Below are 12,370 nucleotides of genomic sequence, written 5' to 3' on the forward strand. Positions count from 1 at the left end.
GGAGTAATCCGCAACACACAAGTACATGGCTTCAAATTGGAAAAAGCACTTTCCTTGTTCAAAGAAGACCGGACAAACCCTTAACGAACTGACAAAATTAGACGATCAGGCAGCAATAAAGGCATCAGCACTATCGGCAAAACAATCAAACACACCAAGTAGAGACAAAATTAGACAAGTCAGAGCAAATATAGCAAAATATTCAGGTGAAAAGCCCAGCAGTCCAGTAAATAGACCAGTTACTAGATCACAAAAACTTTCTTCACCAGGATCATCTCATCAGAATTTAAATCAATTTAATGAAGAAATGCATTTTCTTTCAGATCCCCAACAGGTATCTTATAATCTCCACACGTCTTTGCACACTGTGTATCAGCGGACCTTGTAATGGCAAATGTCCTAGCCAGACAAGTCAAAGTTTGGTACCCTGCAATACCCAGTTATAACAAACTCAAGTATCAACCAAGTATTCGCTCAGTTTTAATAAATTTTGATCGCTATCTCGACCGTAATCTGTTCAACTTAAATACAAAAATTAGATTTTACGACAAGCCCACATACAAATCAGTACTGGCAAGCCTTTATGAACTGAGAGAAATGGTTATAAGTGAAGGAATTAGACATTTAAGCCTTCCAAAACTCGCCAGTGGCTATGATAATCTGGATTTCAACAACGTTTTTGAGCTTATATGTCATGTCTTTGACCCTCTACCCATAACTATCTCTATCCATTTACAAGTACAGACCCGTTACCGTCCAGCAATACCTTCAACCTGGCCCAAAAGTCCAACAAGCCCGAGCAACGTAGCTTTAGAGCCCAAAATCCGGAAAAATTCAAACTCACAATCCAGTTTTCTTAATATATCTCAAACCACCGATCCAAACCTAGATTAAACTAGTGTTCTGAAAAGCCCTTTTCCCGTAAGAGCTCTCCCAGCTATAGTCGACCCATTCCAACCCGTTCTAAGTACCAAAAACCTAGCATAAAGTTGACCATTCCAAAAATCCTAGGTTCAGTTTAGAAAAACAGTAATAAGATTGTCAAAAGTGCCCTGATCACTTCAAATGTCGGCGCTGCTGGGTTTTCTTAATCATAAGAGTCGACTTGCAAAATTTGAAACGATTTTAAGCGTTTTCAAAATCGAGTGGCGTTTAGCACCCTGGAATTTGGCACTTTTTGAATCTGCTGGAATGCACCAAAACACCAACTAAATTTCTTCAAATGACCCATTTGATAGGCCTAGGCCCTTCTACTGCTCACGCTTGACATCCAAGTATCGCTAAATTCCGCCAAAGTTTGTTAAAATTTGATTTATGAAAAAAACCGAAACCTACTAAAATGCGTTAATTGATTAAAATGTAGTATAAATTATACCCTACAAAATCTGCCCCAAATGCCTATAGCCAACCCCAGCTAACCCCCTGCTATTCTTAGTATCTGTTGAAAAATGACAAAAAACGAAAATAGAGCCTTTAACACATATCACTACCTCAAAAGTTTTGTCATTTTGTGCCCTCCTTGAACCGATTTACACCGTATATTCCCCTACTAGCCTAGTACAACTCTCCACTAGTATAGTACTACCAGAAAAACCAGTCCCACTCGACTCTAGTACCAACCACGCTGACTAATCACCAAACAAGCTCCAAAATTGCCTCAATTTTCCCAGCAAAAAGTTAGTTATTTCCCTCTAAGATCAAAATGTTGACTTCTGACAGAAATTAAACATGTCGTCAGTCCCCGCACATGGTTCTTCGAATATGCACTCCCAGCCCCCCTAGTGCAGCTACAAGCTCAGAAAAGACTCAAAGTACCGAAAATCACCAAAATTCTGTAAAAAAAACTGGTCAAAATTACATCTTAAAACCTGAATATGCCTGATTTCATTATGGATTCAGTAAGCCCGTCTTACGAGCAGTCCAACCATAGCCATTTGAATCATTTTGTCTAAGTGTAACATAGCATTTCAGCCAATAACGTATTCCCTACCTGAGCCTTTTCAAAAAAAAACCCAGGCTCACTGCAGCTGAAACTTTATAACTCAACAAAATATTATTTAAAACCATCCAAATTTTTGCGCTGCGGGTTTTTTGAGCCGAAAAAGTGATCGGCAAATTTTGAGCTCGATCCGAGCATTTTGAAATCGTGTGATGGCGAGCACCCTGATTTGGAAGATTTTTTGAGATTTCACAAAAATGTTCATAAAATCCACAATAACGGTACAAACCCTGATATTACAAGCTTAGAACATCCGTTTGCTCAAGCTCGAAATAATGAAAATTGTTAAGTAAAATTTTGAAATATTATAGAAAATCTGAAGCCTACCAAAGTCTTCTCTTTTTAACCAAAACGGATCCAGATTTTGACCAAAAAGTAATATTAAATAGCTGATTTTTGAGCCGATATCCAATATCCAGTCTCTCTAGTAGTTTTCCCAGCCTAACAGACCCATTCAGTTGCTTAGATATTCAAAAATCTTGAAAGTGAAAAATCGAAATATGCACATATATGACAAAATTGAGTGCAAAATTCTATTTGGGTCGGAATATTGAGTGAAATATTCCGACCCAAATTCATGCACCAAACCGAATCAATGGCTGCCACCAGCATTTTTGTCTCTAATATGTGTCGAAATTATTGCCAAAAGTCACTGCTCTTCAATCTACGACAACATATACTCGAAACATGACGAGTCATAACCAAAGTCGATCAAATTTTCCAGAAAAAGCGAAATCGCAGGTTAAACGTCTTCAAATTCATCAAAATGCTGCTCCTGATAGCTACTGGCATTAGTCCTAGCTGACAGCATTTGATTTAGAGCAGTAGAGCATTTGTAAACTGGCACATATCTTCAAAAAGTTCGACTACTGGAAAAATCACACCTTAAAGTTTGGAGGGAAAAATCAACGCTCTGACCCGATAAATCGTTCCAAACCAGAAAATTCAGTAATACACATTAGTGCCAGGCACAGACAGTTTAATTTTAGCCACCCATAATCAAAATTGTGTGAACATTGACGACTTGAACGACCCCCAATTTTGACGATTCAAAAATAGCCAGGTTTAGACCAAATTATTCATAACTTTGTGGAAAGAGCTCATTTTACGCTAAATTTTTGCGCTGCAGGATTTTTTGAGCCGCTGAAGCGATCTTAAATTTTTGAGCCCGACTGGAGCAATTTAGAGAGACGGTGAGCACCCCGAATTTTTGCACTTTTCACTTTTCAGAAATGAACAAAAATGTCAATCAAAAAACGTCACTTAACCAGAATTTATAGTATCGTCGGTCCTCACAGATGTCTACCATATTGACCAAGACCAAAAAATTGCTCAAAATTGAATAAAAAGCAAAAAATTACATATTTGTACCACCTGTCTTGATGTGCAAAATTGACCAAAAATGCGACAAAATTATTTGTAAAGTTCAGTAGCAAATACTTTCTCAAACACGTTCATATCACACACAGCAGTTACAGCAACTAGGGTAATTGCCTAGAGCCCTTAGAACTAGTCTATAACAAGTATTTTGCTAGTAAAGTAAAAAAAAAAGTTATGCTCAAAATGAAAAAATTCGTTTTCTCTGTTCTTGGTCTATCACAAACATATCATAATACATTTACGAACATTCATGAAACCTTTACTACATGCTCCATTGTACCACACTTAATCGTTCCACCAGCTTAAACCAAGTATAATTGTCAAAATCCAAATATGTAAGTGAAAAACTCGCCTATAAATGAAACTACACTATGATGACAATTTTTGCCCTGACACTAGTCTTTTCTCGTCGGCGCTAACTTCACACACAGGGCCGAAACCACTAGTTCTTTGAACAGCACGACTCCTTGTCCGACTGCAACAAGCCACGTACCCCTAAACTTCGATTAAACTGAAAAAAAATAACACAATGATTAAAATGCTACAAATCACACTAAAAATTTGACTTTTTTTGCTCAAAAACAGATCGGTTCGCAATGGTAGCGGAACTCATTGTCTATGAATTTCCCGATGCACTGTATCCGTACAGCAGTAGCGGAGACCTAAGCATTGAGAGAATGCTTCTAACACGCCCAGCCGCCCCCCTTTCCTCATAATGCCAATAGATGTTGACAATGAATCCTAGGAAATATGCCATACCGACAAACGAAGCCAGAAAACCCCAGATAACAGTTTGCTAAACATGGATACACCTTAATTATTAAGTATAAGAAGCATAAATTTCCCAGAACTCGGTCAAAGGTCCATCATCTTCACTCTCAGCGATCTCGTACTCTGAAGCAACAAAGTCTAACTGCTCTTTAGCCAGCTGGGTGAAACCAGGAGAGCGCATCTTAGCCACGATAGCCAAGCGTAAAGCACGAACGTTCTGCTTGGGCACTTTTTTATCTGCATTTCAGCAAACAAACATGAAATAAAGACCCAGAAATGGCAAAAATTGCGCTAAAAATGTGCTATATACCTGACTTCCGACCAGTTAGTGTAGTACAAAGCACTGAGAGCACACAGACCCCACACTTCGGCCTTCATACCAGCCACAACAAGTCGTTTCGGAGTTTTAAACGACACAACGTCCACCTGATCAGCATAAATGTTGTTTAACGCGTACCCCAACTCTGCAGACTTGCTCAAAGGTCTGCACGGAAAAAGGTACAATGCACCTCTTTTCCCCCATCTTCACAAAACAGGGCACGCAATCACGATTGGATGTAAATAACCAGCAACAGTGGCTCTACGACTGACAAGAACGGCCATACTCACTTACAAACACCCTTAAACCTCAAAATTATTGATTTAGATCCACTATATTTGTATATTTTTTTCAACAGCGGCCTGCAGACCACCCAAAAAACGCAAAAAGAAGAACCCAGCAGCTTTCAGTCGATCGACTTGAGTCCTTAAACGAGTTGTATGATCGCGGAAGCACTAAATCCGATTTGAAAATGGAAGAGGAGCCAAGACTTGACTCACCATCTGCTGAGTTACTTTTTCTTTCTGCGCTTCCATCACTCCATCCACCTTCACTTCCACCAAGTACATTAACACATGATTGACAACCAGCTCTCAGGTCCCCGTGTTTTTTGTCCCCAGTCTCCTGAACTCGTCTTCGCGCGATAAGCCTTCCGAACATCAGCAGACTTAACGCTGGATACGCCCGTCCAGTCTAAGGCAACGGCAAACTTCGCAAGAAAGGCAGAAAATGTTCATACTGAGCAACATCCCTTATTCAATACGAGTACTTGAAAGTTTTGAAATGATTCAAACTAGTATTCAAGCACATTAAAATTAAAGTGAAGCGTGCAAAATGAATAATCAAATGATTGAAATCACACCAATTGAGTCGATTATGGAATTAATGCCAAGGACACTTAAATACCATGCCTCAACGACAGCTCATTGTTAAAGCACATGCACTAAAACACACACCAAAGCCATAAACATACTAGTACTCCGTTCACTGACATATACTTATCAACTAAGTCTCACTAATTGTCCCTTTATCCCCTACTTACACCCATCATCTCCTCTCAAAAACAAGGTTATTATATACTAATTACTACAATATTAATAGCACCTTAATAAATATTAGTAGAACCAGTATTTTAGTCGGTATATTGGCGCTAGCTACTCTGTACTCTACTAAGTTTACTACAGCAAAAGTCAGTCAATGAGTTTAAATATATGAATAGAATATAAATATAAATCTACCCTGCCATCTCCATCTCAACTCTTTCCTCTTCCTTCTCACGCACACCTTCCCCTCCTCTTCATCCACATCCCAACAATCTGGAATAATATGTATAATAAGAGGAATAGTAATAATATAGTATCCCTATCCCATACATCTACGTTGTCTACACTATTAACTACTACTGTACTGTTATTAATAATGCACTCTGGATGTATTAAACGGGACCAGTGTACCCGGTTCCTTAACACAGACATTTTCACGTTCTGACAAAATTCCAGAGTGATATTATGCGGGCCGACAGTAATATTATAGCACATTATGTAGTCAAATTATCTGAAAAACTAAAAAAAAAACCATGTAAACACTGCATAATTCTACCCCCTAACCACTATACCCTTAAACACGAATCCATCCTGCAACCATACTAATTTACTTAAACAACATATTTAGTAGTATTAATAAACACATATATCAATGCACATGAACTAAAAGTAAAGTAGACCTGAAACAAGTAAACAAGTGCCAAATTGAGTAAATTAGAATGAAAATCGTGAATACACCAAATAAGTGAGTAAATAAACACCGGAAAGACTAATAGATCTCAGTTGAACATCTAGATCACCCTCATCTCTCGAAATTGTCCTGCAACACAGTTGTTATTATTGAATTACGAAAATGTTACTTACCTTTGTTATAAGTCTTACTTTTCGGCGTTCTTTTTACCCTTGAGACAGTGATCAACACTGAAGAAGCCTTAGCTCAAAGAATTATCTTTCATAAGGAAGTAAAGATCCTTATCACTGAAAAGTGTATCAATGTTGACTTCTGAGTCCCGTTTCCTCGTTATTACCTTACAATTTGACACAAAGTAGAGACGCTCCTTACCGAACTAATGAAAAAATGGGCTACCCCGTCAGCCTATTGTAAAATGTACACCTAAACGTACATAAACCAGACGGAGGTGTTCAACGTTGACTGGCTCTACTCTAAAGCCCTCATCGAAACATTGGACGCCAAAATTGAGGTGCATAAGCTGAGGATTGAGACCGAAAAACTCCTTACCAGAGTCGAAGAAGACAGTAGAAAAGAGAGCCGCGCCTCGTGATAACAGCAGCAGTAGCCGGAATTGGACTGTACAGCCCAGGCGTTGCTATGAGCAGCGGAGTATGCGGTGGAATCACATGAATTTTCGTTTTTCGGCTCCTGCCAACGAACGTCTCAGAACTCCGAATATTTTGATAGATTAGCCAGCAGTTTCAACAGCCTTGTCATGAAAATCAGCGCCTAATCAGATTAGAAGTTTTCTTAGTTGCTGACGAACTTGCAAAAGTTTACATAGTTCAAAACGAAATGCAAGAAAACCAGAACAGAAACTGGAAACTAGTTGAACAATTTGCAGCTGTAGACAACAACTTGAACGGATTAACAACATGCATGGGAAAGCAAGCCTCGCAACAACAACTCAACTTTGACACACCAGCCTCGTTACTCCTTCTACTCTACGCCGATATTGAAAGTTATCGAGCTGCCTTATTTTTATTCAGGATAAATGTTATTATTGCTATTCCAACTTTGCTTGACAAACGCCTTCCAATCTCTTTAGCACCACGTAAATCTTTGATAAAGATCTTCGACACAGTCCAGGACAGCCAAAAGAACGCCCCAGATTGTCTAACTTTGGCAATGCCCATGACTAACATCCTTCTTTACTATGATGCTAAACTTATACAAGAGATTTCAACTGTAGAAGACCGACTTTAACTGGGTAATTGAGGGAGAATACCAAGCAATCTCAGAAGGAAAGATAGAAACAACAGCTGACGAACGCTCAGTATGACAACTGCCTCAGATCGCCACGATAGCGAATCTTTCACGAGACAATGGAAACCCATCTGGGACTCTCCTTGTGCCTCTAGTAACCCTAAAGTTTCATCATGCAATTACAGCATTGAAAGTATGTGACACAGAGAAGGTCGTGGTATCCAACCGAGAACGAGCACAGAGTCTTGGATACGGAGTTTGGCTGCTAACAGCTTCAAGTGAGTTTACCCTTGGTGAGATTGGTATGGACGAAAATGGCCGACAAACTAACATTCTTCAAAGGTTTTAACATCTGTTTAAATACATTAAAATGTGGACATACCATTTTCAGTGACCACGTTAAGATTAGAGCTGATCTACAAAGTGTCAGCACCTTCCCGCAAAGATAATTAATGTTAAACTGGCTGATGCACTTGAACATTGAACACTTAATAGATTCTGTACCAAACATTGATGAATTGCCGAAATATGAATCTAGCACGGAAGCAAACCTCGATTTGTTCAAGAAAGTTAAAACAATTCTTTTTTCAAATAGAAAATTATCAACCGACTCTCTTGACGAAATTGCAAAACCAATTACTATCGAAATGAAGTCATTCAAATCAGCATTAACTGGCAAACTCGAATCTTATGTACCAATCAAGCTTTCTGTGTCCCTAACAGTCATTATCTTTATCGGAAACTTAGCCTCACATATCCTCTTCATGTATTTATACCATAAAGTAGCCTTCGTATGACGACTGGTACCAAACTTTTTGAAGCTAAGCAGATTAAATTTATCGGTAAGTCCCGTAGTTTCAGTGCCAAAACACTTGAAAGCAGACGTGACGAAACAACTCAGCCACCAACAGTTATATCACCAGAAGACATGGGATCGTTAAAACGAGAACACAGAGGACACTCCATGCCTGCAACATCCACAATGTCGCTGAGCACAATTGAAAAATTCGATACAGAAGACCAACAGGACCACGAAGTTCAACCACAAGCGGAAAGTATGCTTTGAGTTCTTGAAGGTCTGACATAGTTCGACAAGTATTAATCTTAGTCTCATTAAGCCACATTTTAACCATTTAGTTCTATTCACCAGTGCTTTAAACATCCTAATCAGTGCTAAAATCTATAGAAGTAACCAGTGCTTTACAGATTTCATTCCAACATTACACCTATGCTACCTTCAAATTGAGAGCTTTCATTCGATGACCTGAACCTTAATTTTTCTATTGATAATTCCCACCTTAGAAGGAAAGATGGAAACAACAGCTGACGAACGCTCAGTATGACAACTGCCTCAGATCGCCACGATAGCGAATCTTTCGCGAAACAATAGAAACCCATCTGGGACTCTCCTTTTGCCTAGTAACCCTAAAGTTTCATCATGCAATTACGGCATTGAAAGTATGTGACACAGAGAAGGTCGTGGTATCCAACCGAGAACGAGCACAGAGTCTTGGATACGGAGTTTGGCTGCTAACAGCTTCAAGTGAGTTTACCCTTGGTGAGATTGGTATGGACGAAAATGGCCGACAAACTAACATTCTTCAAAGGTTTTAACATCTGTTTAAATACATTAAAATGTGGACATACCATTTTCAGTGACCACGTTAAGATTAGAGCTGATCTACAAAGTGTCAGCACCTTCCCGCAAAGATAATTAATGTTAAACTGGCTGATGCACTTGAACATTGAACACTTAATAGATTCTGTACCAAACATTGATGAATTGCCGAAATATGAATCTAGCACGGAAGCAAACCTCGATTTGTTCAAGAAAGTTAAAACAATTCTTTTTTCAAATAGAAAATTATCAACCGACTCTCTTGACGAAATTGCAAAACCAATTACTATCGAAATGAAGTCATTCAAATCAGCATTAACTGGCAAACTCGAATCTTATGTACCAATCAAGCTTTCTGTGTCCCTAACAGTCATTATCTTTATCGGAAACTTAGCCTCACATATCCTCTTCATGTATTTATACCATAAAGTAGCCTTCGTATGACGACTGGTACCAAACTTTTTGAAGCTAAGCAGATTAAATTTATCGGTAAGTCCCGTAGTTTCAGTGCCAAAACACCTGAACCTTAATTTTTCTATTGATAATTCCCACCTCTGGTTTCATCTTTAACTTATGCCTTACTTTTCCATCAAGAATTAGCCATCTTTATTTCTTTAACATTCCTTAAACATCCCTAATTCTTTATTTGTCTTCACTTTGATAACCTTAACCTCTATTCTAATTGTTTTCACTTAATCTTTATTTCTTTTAAATTGTTCAATTTTCTTTAACTTTAATGCTTTCGTTCAAACCTCTTTTCCAAGAAAACATAAATTGGGTTGCTCCAACAAAAACACTTGTATATCCTCATATCAGTGCAGATCATATATGTTTTATAGAAAAACTGTAAAACCCAGTTCTTTCTTACGTTCTTAAAAACCCAGTTCTTAAGTCCGGTAGTGTCACGCCCCTATTTCGTGCCTCATAATTACGTGATGATTTCCCTTTAAATGTCCATAAAAGAGCTATATTTTAGTTCATATTCGGATAGATCTCAAGGCCATATCTACCCCGTATTTTCATCTAGACCTGTATCATCTTATTTGTTTATGTATACTGAAAAGAACTACAGGTTGACATTACTGATAAACATATTACGTACCTAAAAGCCCCAATATTTACCTTTTCAAGTTCCGTAACGATGAATTTGTATAATTGGTAAATAAAGTCATGAGAAATTATGTACTTGGTGAAGTAATTGTACTGATAAATGTGGTGCTAATACGGAAATTGTACATGTACTTTACAAACATCAAGTGACATACAAAAGCCGGAAATTGCCCGACTTGAATATCAGTAAATATTTTCGAAAAACCAATACAATTTGAGGTACAACTCTGCGGGACGTACGATCACCAGAACACTGGAGAACCAGCCTGACAATCAGTTGATAGCAATCTCTTGATATCAATCTCACAAAAACTGAGAAAACTCCTTATTGAATGTTGTTTATTAATTTCGTTAAAATAATTAATAACCGCCCACATCTTCTCAGCCGGCTATTATAGTGCTGCTTTTTTTTTACTTCGTCGAACTGTTTCTCGTTTTACCATTTTGCCGCTTTTTCAGCATTTTGCGTGAAGTCTTTTTGACTTCTCTAGGCTAGTTTCTCTCTTCTCTCATTCTGCTAAAAGTGAATTTGAACATCCGGTGCTCAGCAAAGCAGTTCAAAATGAGCAGAGTCAGAATAAAAAATTGAAGTCAGAAATAGAAACGGGATAAACCCACAAAGCCCAATTTTAGATGCCCGCTATTTGAACGTCGTGCCTATAAGTCTTAGTTATCATCTCTTATGCTTATTGGTATTGATAGTAGCCCCTGTAGCCTCTCTCTAAGAAACAGAAGTATGTTCAACTACGAAATGCCATCAAATTAAATAGGACTTTTTTGTTAAATGTTTTTGTATAAAATTCTTTTCGATATCTTCTATTCTTTCAATCCCAATCATGCTTATTGGAATCAACGGCGGCTATTTTCCGGCAATCTGCGGGTATGTTTAAACATTTATATGGAAAATCTTTATAAAACGCTAAGTTACAACAGGCTTTCTTTCATGGAGCTAAATAACACTGTGAAAAAGCTATTAAAACACAAGGCAACTAGTGGATATATCACGCATCTGAACCGCTCAACAAAAGGCTATTGCTAGCTAATTTTATTCAACTTATGTCCGCTAAAAATCGCACTATGAAACATCCATAAGAAGTCCTTGTATAATTGTTTTAATTCTAGTTAATTACTCCCAATATTGATCTCGAAAACACCGAGATAATAACTTTGAAAGTTAGTGCGTAACAGATAACTACGAACTTCAAACAGAAATAGCACTTTTGAAGCTTTGTAAAACAATCAGTTTTCATGTTTTTGCTTCAATCCTAATCGGGGCCATTGGAATCAATGGCTGCTTTTTTGCGGCAATCTGTCGAGAATCTTTCTTTTTGCTAAACTGTTTAATAGCCGCCCTCATCTTGTCAGCCGGCTATTATAGCGCTCCTATTTTTTTTTACTTCGTCGAAATTTTTTTTGGCTTTACCCATTTTGCCGCTTTTTCGACATTTTGCATGAAATATTTTTGACTTCTCTAGGCTAGTTTTTTTCGTCTGTCATTCTGCTCAAAGTCCTTTTAAACAGCAGCTGCTCAGCAAAGCAATTCAAAATGAAGAGAGTCAGTATAAAAAACCAAAGTCAGAAATAGAAACGGGATAAACCCATAAAGCCCATTTTTAGATGCCCGGCACTTGAACTTTGTTCTCATAAGTTTTAGTTACTATCTATAATGCTTATTGGTGTTGATACAAGACCCTATAGCTAGAGACACCTAGAGACAGGAGTATGTTCAATTACGAAATGACATCAAAATAAATCGCACTTGATGTTTTTAAATCGCAACAATCAAACTAAAATGTTTTTATACAAAAATCAATTTTGATTGATATTTTCTTTTCTTTCAATCCCAATAGAGTTATGGGAATCAACGGCGGCTATTTTCCGGCAATCTTCCGGGTATGTTTATTTTTTGTTCGATCAATTGAATTTCGTGGTTTTTGAATTTCGTTTTCTAAAAAGATACGTTTCTTAAAACATATGGATTTTCCCTAGGAAATCGAAGAAAAACTGTTTTAACAATCGGAGAATTATATTGTATCGGGCGCCCTGCTTTCTTTCCACAAACTGTTCATGCATTTTGGAGATGAGTGCATTTATTTGGAACGGAATAAAAAGAGTACTTCCGAGGGGCTGAATTAGGGGTTCAGTTTCTTATTCCTATAATGACGACACTCTTTGAAAGTTTTGAGTAGTT

General features: G+C 37.8%; 1 protein-coding gene across 4 annotated transcripts in view; it reads left to right on the forward strand.

Annotated features, from left to right (window-relative positions):
- Positions 1–12,370, forward strand: part of LOC142351442 (DNA-directed RNA polymerases I and III subunit RPAC1-like) — a 67,172-nt gene that overhangs the window by 29,776 nt on the left and 25,026 nt on the right. The window lies entirely within an intron of this gene.

The sequence above is a fragment of the Convolutriloba macropyga genome, chromosome 13 (genome assembly GCF_964194025.1).
Source record: "Convolutriloba macropyga chromosome 13, txConMacr16.3, whole genome shotgun sequence".
Lineage (NCBI taxonomy): Eukaryota > Metazoa > Xenacoelomorpha > Acoela > Convolutidae > Convolutriloba > Convolutriloba macropyga.